At 48.0% G+C, this 10,996-nt stretch overlaps 1 pseudogene; it reads right to left on the minus strand.

Annotated features, from left to right (window-relative positions):
* Positions 1-346: 346 nt before the first annotated feature.
* LOC123481543 lies at positions 347-1,324 on the minus strand (annotated as a pseudogene).
* Between the last annotated feature and the right edge of the window lie 9,672 nt (positions 1,325-10,996).

Consider the following 10,996-nt stretch of genomic DNA (forward strand, 5'->3'; position numbering starts at 1 on the left):
GACAGTTCTCTATGAATGGGACCCAAGGGCCACTTAGATTTACTTCCAGATATTAATGAAAAATCTTCTCAGACACTTTTCAGCAGTTTGCTTGCGAAATGTATTATGGCACCAAAATGTATATACATTTCTACCATAATAGGTATATTATCACATATTGAGGGTTGTTTTAATTGTAGGCTATAGTATCATAATACTAGATTATTATCATTGTTTCATTCAACTGCTGGACTGCTGTGTCAAATAATCATATCGATCAAGATAGTTTTCTGTAATAGGCGTACTTGGATATTCGTTTGGAAAAGGGTAAATAAATATGGAAAAATATACCTACCAATGGGTAAGGCTAGAAGAACGGCAGCCAACAAAGCGTAAACATGCCAACCACGACCCCCCAAAGTTTTTGCTGCTTTCTTCTCGGGAGAATTTCAGAAGTTTCACTGCCAGGGAGCTCCTCGCCTGCGTCACGCGGCCCCTTGCCAGTGCCTCCGCCTGTCTCATCCTGCAACTGGGATCCCCTATGGATCCTGAGCGTGAGCTCGCTCAGTGTTCATCCTCTCCTCATCACCGGCCTCCAAGTTCTTGGTGGTCCGTTTGGCAACTACATAAACCCTAAAATACATGGACAAGATAACAACCAGCGGTATATAGAAGGACCCGAGGGAGGAGAAGAGTGCATAAAACGGTTCCTCGGTGATGAGGCACACCGTGTCGTCCGGGCGATGGAGGCTGCTTCCACCCAAGGAGGGGTCCAATGGAGATGACCACCGAGAGCACCACACCCGAGCATGGCCAGAAGTGCCCCGCTTCTCGGTCACTATGCTTGGGTACTGCAGCGGGTGGCTCACCCCGATGTAACGGTCGATTGAAATTACGCACAGGCTCATAATGGACGGTGCAGCACAGAACATCTACCGCCGCCCAGATGTCACAGAAGATCCTACCGAACACCCAGTAGTTGAGGATCTCCAGGGTGCTGCAGACACCGGCAACACGGTGGTACCCAGCAGCAGGTCAGCGCATGGCCAGGTTGATAATGAAGTAGTTGGTCGGGGTCCGCAGAGTGCCTGTTGGTGCACCACCGCCAGGATGACGCAGGATGTTGCCCACGATGGCGAACACGATGAAAGCCCCTAAAGGACCAAGCCAAGCGGGATGGCACGGGTAAGATCCACTTCACCGATCTCCGTCCCGTTGCCAGTGGAGTTTGTGGAGTTGACAGGCGACTCTGACAGCCACGGTGTCCCCACTTTCCCACCTTGAAATTCCAAATAGGAACCATTTCCCCATAAATTGGCATGGTCGGTGCTCAGATTCATTTTGACTAAAGAGGGTCCTCTATAGCAGGTTTCTAATCACATGGAGCTGTAGAAAGAAAAGAGCAAACACCTAAATAAATCTCGCTGCTCGACTAAGTGTTGTTAGGCTACATTGTTAATGGAGAGGTTATCAAGGGATTACAATTCCATTTCCAAGCCGGTGCATTTTCATAACGTCCCACTCAGTTACAAAACCAATTGGGTGAAATTTTATCATAAAGGTCTTGTCACATCCGTCCAATTGCAGTGCAGTTGTCTCTCTGTCTTCTCTGGGAACTGTCTGCATGAAAAAGTACCGAGCAGACAGCAGTCCCCCTGTGCCTCCTGTCAAACCTCACTGCTCGACGCGCGTGCACTGTGTGCTTCAGCAGCTCTCTCCTTAATGCAGCCTGACTGTATGAATGGGTAGATAGATATACGGCCAAACAGAAGAGACGTACTATATATGACGCAAACGCCCAAGAATAACTGCACTAGGAAAATGTCCGGCAGCACAGAAAACGCATGGATTTCTGTGTTGGTTTTGTGGCGAGGTTTATGCATGCAACTCTTTCATGAGTCGGGCGGGGAGTGGACTAGTGGCTATGCTGTCATTGATGTATGTTTTCAGAAGAGTAGATTAGATTGTTGTTTTGGGAGCTTAGTATATAGGCTACTATGTTATGCATGATGTGGGCAGGGGTTAAAATAGGATTTTCTGGTGGAAAAATGCTTTTCCATATCATTTTTGAGTAATATTTGACTGAAGGCCTAACCTAAAATCAAACAATTATGCCTTTATGTTCATAATGGGTTTCAATGAGAGCTGATTCTGTTATGCAATTAATTCCTTAAAAATATATAGTTTCTCCGACATACTATCATGACCTTATGTGAGGAATAGCTGTCTGATCTAAACATGGCATGGTTCAAATTTGGCTTGGGATTTGTCTATGTTTTCAGAAGGGATTATTCCTCAATCTCTCTCATCCACCATGAAACTCCACAATATCTAGGTAATATGAACAATGTTCAGAATAAATAATCAAAAATATATCACTACATATCCTAAACAGGATTCGCACTAGATTGGAATATCTTGGGCTTTGAAAACAGCTAAGGTTTTTCTGTGCCTTTTTGTCTTGATCTGTCATTTTTAGTTCAAACGGAGAGGAGGCTTAAAGGGAATCAACAAGGTGAACAAGGCCAACAAGCATATGGCTGAATTTGGCCTATGTATGAACCCATAGAATAATACCAGTAAGCAATGCATAGCTGTTAACATTTATTTCCCTATCAAGACAGACTAATATCCTATCTTATCATTAAGATTCAGGTGAATATATTTTTCCCACAGGTGTTGCAGTCACTGTAAAAAAAAAATTGTATCAACCCCCCAAAAAATACTTCAACTGGTCACGGAAATTAGTTAGGTTTTCTCAATTGAAAAATACTACATTTGTTAAAACCAAATATATGATTCAATACCAACTGTTATTTCATTATTACCAAACCTATATTTCAAGTTGCAACTTACAGTTGAAGTCTTAGCCAAATACATTTAAACTCAGTTTTTCACAATTCCTGACATGTAATCCTAGTAAAAATTCCCTGTCTTAGGTCAGTTAGGATCACCACTTTATTTTAAGAATGTGAAATGTCAGAACAATAGTAGAAAGAATGATTTATTTCAGCTTTTGTTTCTTTCATCACATTCCCAGTGGGTCAGAAGTTTACATACACTCAATTAGTATTTGGTAGCATTGCCTTTAAATTGTTTAACTTGGGTCTGTCACGGTTTCGGCCGAGGCTGCTCCTCCTCCTGGTTCGGGCAGGCTTCGGCGGTCGTCGTCCCCGGAGTACTAGCTGCCACCGATCTATGTTTCATGTTCGTTTGGTTTTGTCTTGATGTTGTACACCTGTGTCTTGTTAGTCCTCGTTAGTGTCCTATTTAGTTCTCGTTGTGTGTGTTTGTCTTTGTGTGTGATTGCTCTTCTGTTTCGTGTTGGAGCTACGTACTTCCCTCCAGTGTTTTGGAGAGGTTTTTCGCACGTTAGTGCGCCGTTTGTTTGACGCCTGTGTGCGCTGTTATTTCGCCTTCGGGGCTTATTGTGCTTATTTTCTATGTGAATATTGCACTAAAGTCTTTTGGACTGAGCTTCTGCGTCCTGCGCTTGATTCATGCACCACACCCACCTTCAGCACCCCTTGACAGAATCACACACCAGAATGGAATCAGCAGGATCTGCAGTTACGCCTGAGTCGCTCGAGGAGCATGTTCGCGGCCAAGATGACCAGATATGACAACTGGGGACCGCTCTACAGGACGTCATCAACACCCTGCACCGATGGGAGGCCAGCGGGGTACCCACACCTCCACCTACCCTGCCAACCCCATCGGCCGGTCCACCAGTCCCAGGTCTGGAACCCAGGGGGATTCGGCTCTCGCTCCCGAGGGCGTATGACGGAACAGCTGCCGGGTGTCAGGGGTTCCTCCTGCAGGTGGAGCTCTACCTGGCCACTGTACACCCGGTGCCCTCAGGACACGAGAGCGTTTCCGCCCTCATCTCCTGTCTCACGGGCAAGGCGTTGGAGTGGGCTAACGCCAGTGGAGGAAGATGGACGCCAACACCATCTCCTACGCCGAGTTCTCCCGCCGCTTCAAGGCCGTGTTCGACCATCCACCTGAGGGCAAAGCGGCGGGGGAGCGTCTAGTCCACCTGAGACAGGGGGAGAGGAGCGCACAGGCGTTTGCTCTAGAGTTCCGGACTCTGAAGCGGCGGACGCAGGGTGGAATGAACGGGCCCTCATCGACCATTTTCGATGTAGCCTACGGGGAGGACGTTCAACGTGAGTTGGCCTGCAGGGATACCCATCTCACCTTCGACCAGTTGGTCGATATGTCCATCCGTCTGGACACCCTGCTGGCCACCCGTGGACGTCCCGAGGGGGTCCGCCCATTCCGCCTCCGGCACCTCCGAGCCGAGCCCTATGGAGCTCGGGGTGCCGCTAGAGAAAGGAGGAGGAGGAGCCCGAGGGGGCCTGTCTCCTGCACCAAGTGCGGTCGTGGAGGGCACACTGCGGCCAGGTGCTGGGGAGGGTTCTCCGGGGGAGAAGACAACAGGCCACGCACTGGGGGGGCCTCCCAGGTGAGTAGACGTCCCACTTACCCAGAGCTTTCTGTTGCGCACTTTTGTATACCTGTGTTACGAACCCCGTGGCTTTTAAACGTCTAGGGTGACGGACATGAGACCCGTAACATAAATTCATGCAAATTATAAGTGTAGTATGGAACAGTGAGAACAAATAGGACACAACTACCATGAACTACCGTCAAACACACATGGTTTATTTCAGAACACACGGTAAGGGTTTGGGAAAAAGGGCTGAGCAGGACCCAAGAAATGAAACAATAGTGTAAAAACCCTAAACTGATCTAGCCTGCCTAAAGAACCGCTAGGCTACTGCTAGTCATACAAAAGTACAGTGGGTGGTCCGCTCAGGTCTAACTAGTGTTTTTAGACAGATTTCTTCCTCAACGGGTAATGTACGCCCAAGGGCAACTAGCTTAAACTCCCCTTTTTCCCAGAAACACACAAAGCTACAAAACAGGGTAATCAGCAATAAAGTAGGTACACAATACACAGGACACAACAGTATCCACACTCACATAAAGAAATGTATTCTAACAAAGTTACCAATAGGGTAACCAACAACTTAGTGAGTACACATCACACAGGACACCACCGTGTCCATACTCACATATGGCAAAAATCTCTCTCTTTCAACAAACACAAGACTGGTTTTTATATAATGGAATGTGTGATTTAACAAACGAGTAACAGGTGGTGCAATGCACAGGAATGTTCACTGATTGGTCCAATCAGCAGACACCTCCACGACCACCAATCAGGAACATACAGGACACCTGTGATTAGGGGCAGAAGGAGAGAAACACACAAGAACACAGGATACCTGTATCCGTAACACTCCCACCCCTAAAAGAGCAAACCACCATGGTTTGCGACACACCTACTATCACAACACCCAAATTCACAAATCATCCTATCGGGATAACAAAAAAAACCTAGATCATCAAACACGAGACAAAGCATCTGCCAACACATTATCCAACCCCTCTTCGCAGAGGAATGGCCTCTGGGTACCTGGCGGCCACACACATAATTGTCAACATAAACTGGTTACCAGATTTTGTTTTCGGTAATGGTCCAACACAATCAACCATCACATGTTCGAATGGTTCACCTATGGCCGGTATGGGACAAAGAGGCGCGGGAAATAACCTGGTTCGGTTTCCCAACTACTTGACAGGTGTGGCAAGTCCGACAGAACTGAGCCACATCTTGTCTTAAGCCAGGCCAAAAGAAATGTCGCAAAACTCGATCATAAGTCTTGGTGACTCCCAGATGTCCGGACCACTGGTGATCATGAGCGAGGGATAAAACATTTTGTCGAAAGGCTGTAGGAATCACTATTTGGTAAACAGCATTCCAATCTCCGCTAAGCGTCAACATGGGATGTCCATTTACGCATGAGGAGATTACCATCAATGAAGTATGCCATGTTTTTCTTCTTTAGCTCCTCCTCTGAGACAACACCAGAAAAACATTTAGCCAGGCTAATGTCAACCTGTTGGTTAGCGATCAGCTGCTCACGAGTAACTGGTAACTGTATTGCCTCCGCAACAAGTTCCAGTTCCTTCTTCCTTTCTCTGGGCTGTTGGTCAGACTGCACCAGCTTACCAGAGGTAGCACCCGAACTATCCTCTGGGTCACACTCTCTGAATAGAATCGTGTCTGACAAATCTATCACTTCACCCACTTGTCGTGCTTGAGCACGTGTGACAGCACAAGCGGGAACACATCTGGATAACCCTGTGCCAGCTCCTCAGAGAGACTGGTCACTTTTATCCAATACCTCCAATATGGGTATTACCTTTCCTCCGGCAATATCGTTGCCCATTATAAATGTCACCCCTTTTACTGGCAACATAGGACGACGCCAACTCTGAACAATCCACTGACTAACTCAGAGTGTACGTTCACAAAGTGCAATGGCACTGGGACGAAACCCATTTCAATTCCTTGTACTAACACACTGGACCCACAATATGTATTATTAGACAAGGGCAACACATCAGCTAGTATGAAACGACTGCGCCCGCACCAGTATCTCTGAGGATTCTAACTGGACGCTGAGACGCCGTCATCCGATATAGAAACAAACCCCTCAAAAATAAACGGTTCATAACTGTGATCTAGGACAGGGACTTTCAAACCACATTCACTATGAGGCTTCTGTCTTGATTCCGGCCTTACAACCGCACGAATCAGCCCAACACCCGTTAGCGGCCTGGCGTGCTGAGTCATCCCCGGCTTGCGTTTAAGCAAAAAGCAATCACTAACCAAATGTCCCACCTTATGACAATAGAAACAGTGACGCACATCTTTGGGCGTGCTGGATGTACTGCTGGTCGACTAGGACTAGAAGTTAGCAACTCCGCAGCCCTGCTCTCCGTACGAGCCGAAAAACACGCTCTATGTGTCAACACAAACTTCGTCTGCCAATACAGACGCTTCCGACAGTGAGGATACTTTCTGTTCGTTCAGATAAACTACAATGCGTTCGTAAGCAATTTTTAAACTCCTCTAACAAGATTAACTCCCGTAGAGAGTTAAAATCAGTTACCTTACTTGCACTGTGCCATTTGTCAAACAGATTTCCTTTGTCTCTAGCAAACTCCACATAAGTCTGAGTAGGAGACTTTTTATGAGACCCTAAATCTCTGTCGATATGCCTCAGGAACAAGCTCATAGGCACGAAGAACAGTAGCTTTGACCACTTCATAATTCAAACTGTCTTCAAGAGGTAGCGCTGCCAGAACCTCTTGGGCTTTACCTGTCAGTTTACACTGAAGTAATAGGCACCATACCTCTTCGGGCCATTTCAATGCTACCGCTATACGTTCAAACACACTGAAATAGGAATCAACCTCTGACTCCCTAAACACAGGTACCAAGGTGATCTGTCTACTAATATCAAACGTAGCAGATGACACAACTGGTGAGGATGGCTCACTAGCAGGCATAGTATTAGCAGAGACTAACCTCGCTGTTTCTGCCTCTAGTTCCATTCTACGCATCTCCAGTTCTTGATCAAGCCTACGCATCTCCAGTTCCATCTTACGCGTCTCCTGTTCTGCCTCTAGCTTACGCGTCTCCTGTTCTGCCTCTAGCTTACGCATCTCCAGCTTGTCTTGCCTGATTTGTGCCCGCTCTTCCGCCTCCATTTGGAGCCGCGTCGAGCGGACATCGATCCTGGCATCACTGTCAGTCAGTGGGGAGAGTGGGTCATAACGGGGCAATGTGGCTGGAGCCTTAGCCTCGTCCTCAGACACTGATGGGCTTACAGAAACAGCAACCACATCCCCTACATGAGAAGCAGACTCAGGCGGCGGTAACACAAGCACTCGCCGCTCAATAATATTTCTAACACTACTTCCCTAACTTCTGCTTTCACTAAACCCCTCGGTATGGGTAAAGAAAAGTGGTCAGCCAAAGCCTGTAGATCCACTCTACGGCAATTCTCAAAAACCCCCCACGTAGGGTTTTCCAAAATGCCCCTAACTCAAAAGTAGCCATCCTACTAGCAACACGAGCCGTCAACTACTGAACACACAAAAAAACAGGTAGTACAGCTGCCAAGCTCAACACTGAACTAGACACTTACTAATTTACATGAGTAGCATGGGATAGATCCCAGACGAGCCCCCCACTTTATGTTACGAACCCGTGGCTTTTAAACGTCTAGGGTGACGGACATGAGACCCCGTAACATAAATTCATGCAAATTATAAGTGTAGTATGGAACAGTGAGAACAAATAGGACACAACTACCATGAACTACCGTCAAACACACATGGTTTATTTCAGAACACACGGTAAGGGTTTGGGAAAAAGGGGCTGAGCAGGACCCAAGAAATGAAACAATAGTGTAAAACCCCCTAAACTGATCTAGCCTGCCTAAAGAACCGCTTAGGCTACTGCTAGTCATACAAAAGTACAGTGGGTGGTCCGCTCAGGTCTAACTAGTGTTTTTAGACAGATTTCTTCCCCTACCGGGTAATGTACGCCTAAGGGCAACTAGCTTAAACTCCCCTTTTCCCAGAAACACACAAAGCTACAAAACAGGGTAATCAGCAATAAAGTAGGTACACAATACACAGGACACAACAGTATCCACACTCACATAAAGAAATGTATTCTAACAAAGTTACCAATAGGGTAACCAACAACTTAGTGAGTACACATCACACAGGACACCACCGTGTCCATACTCACATATGGCAAAAATCTCTCTCTTTCAACAAACACAAGACTGGTTTTTATATAATGGAATGTGTGATTTAACAAACGAGTAACAGGTGGTGCAATGCACAGGAATGTTCACTGATTGGTCCAATCAGCAGACACCTCCACGACCACCAATCAGGAACATACAGGACACCTGTGATTAGGGCAGAAGGAGAGAAACACACAAGAACACAGGATACCTGTATCCGTAACACCTGTGTGTTTTCCACAGGTTGCACCTCATTCCCAGCATAAGGCGCTAGTAGATTCAGGCGCAGCTGGGAATTTTGTTGATCGGAAGTTTTGTTTAGATTTAGGGATCCCTCTCCTACCTGTTGACAAACCTTTTCCCATTCATGCCTTAGATAGCCGCCCGTTGGGGGTCAGGGGTTGATTAGGGGAGATCACAGCACCACTTAGGGATGTGCGCGCAGGGGGTCATGAAGAGACTATACAGCTGTATCTGATCGACTCTCCTGCGCACCCAGTGGTGCTGGGAATTCCCTGGTTAAGCACCCATAACCCTGCTATTTCGTGGCAACAGAGGCTCTCGATGGGTGGTCTGCTCAGTGCGAGGGGCGATGTCTGGGTGTTTCCGTGGGCGACTTCGTGGAAAGTCCAAACCAAGTGCCCGCACTGCACCTTCCGCCCTGAATATGGGGATTTAGCTCTCGTGTTTAGTAAAACTAGGGCGACGCAGTTGCCTCCTCATAGACAGGGGATTGTGCGATTGATCTCCAGGCAGGAGCAGCGCTCCCACGGGAGCCCACGTGTATCCTTTGTCTCAAGAGGAGAGAAAAGCTATGGAGACTTACATAGCCGAATCTTTGAGACAGGGATACATTCGGCCCTCCACTTCTCCCACTCCTCGAAGTTTCTTTTTTGTGAAGAAGAAAGATGGAGGGTTGCGCCCGTGCATTGATTACCGTGGTCTCAATCAGATTACTGTGAAATACAGTTATCCACTCCCTCTGATTGCGATTCATGACAGAGTCATTGCATGGAGCGCGGTTTTTTCACAAAAATTGGGATCTCAGGAGCGCGTATAACTTGGTGCGCATTAGGGAGGGCTACGTAATGGAAGACAGCGTTTAGTACCACGTCAGGTCATTTCGAATATCTCGTCATGCCATATGGGTTGATGAATGCTCCATCAGTCTTCCAATCCTTCGTAGATGACATTTTCCGGGATATGGGGACAAGGGGTGGTCGTGTACATTGATGACATTCTGGTGTACTCGTCTCCCCGAGCCGAGCATATAACCCTGGTGCGTCGTGTATTGAGGGAGGCTGTTGGAGCACGCACCTATGTCAAGGCAGAGAAATGTCTGTTTTTCCAGGAGTCGGTCTCCTTTTTTGGGTTATCGGTTGTCCGCGTCAGGGGTGAGAATGGAGGTGGATCGTGTGTCCGCTGTGCGTAATTGGCAAACTCCAACCACTGTAAAAGAGGTGCAGCAGTTCTTGGGCTTCGCGAATTACTACCGGAGGTTTATCCAGGGGTTTTGGACAGGTGGCAGCTCCCATCACGTCCCCTTCTGAAAGGGGGTCCGGTGCGCCTGCAGTGGTCAGCTGATGCGGACAGGGCCTTTAGGAGACTGGAAGGACCTGTTTACGTCGGCTCCGGTGATGGCGCATCCGATCCCGCATTACCCTTTCAGGTTGAGGTAGACGCGTCTGAGGCTGGTATAGGGGCCGTTCTCTCTCAACGGTCCGGCACGCCACCTAAACTCCGCCCCTGTGCTTTTACTCAAAAAGCTCAGCCCGGCGGAGCGTAACTATGACATTGGGGACAGGGAGCTGTTAGCTGTAGTTCAAGCCCTTAAGGTGTGGAGGCATTGGCTTGAGGAGGCTCAACACCATTTCCTCATTTTGACTGACCATTGGAACCTGGAGTACATCCGGCAGCGAGGGAGACTGAACCTCGCCAGGCTCGATGGAGTATGTTTCTCACCAGGTTCGTATTTAAAATCACGTACATCCCTGGGTCCCAGAATGGTAAGGCAGATGCGCTGTCCTGCGCGTATGACACGGAGGAGAGGTCCGTTGAGCCTACTCCCATACTACCGGAGTCTTGCCTTGTGGCACCGGTGGTGTGGGAGGTCGATGCCGAAAGGTCGGAAGTACGTTCGCTCGAGATTCGGGATCGACTCATTTACTGGGCTCACACGTCACCCTCCTCTGGACATCCGGGTATTGGCCGGACAGTGCATTGCCTTAGCACTAAATACTGGTGGCCCACTTTGGCCAGGGATGTGAGGGTTTATGTCTCCTCCCTGCTCGGTGTGCGCCCAGTGTAAGGCGCCCCGACATCTGCCCAGGGGTAAG

Source organism: Coregonus clupeaformis, chromosome 2 (genome assembly GCF_020615455.1).
Source record: "Coregonus clupeaformis isolate EN_2021a chromosome 2, ASM2061545v1, whole genome shotgun sequence".
NCBI lineage: Eukaryota > Metazoa > Chordata > Actinopteri > Salmoniformes > Salmonidae > Coregonus > Coregonus clupeaformis.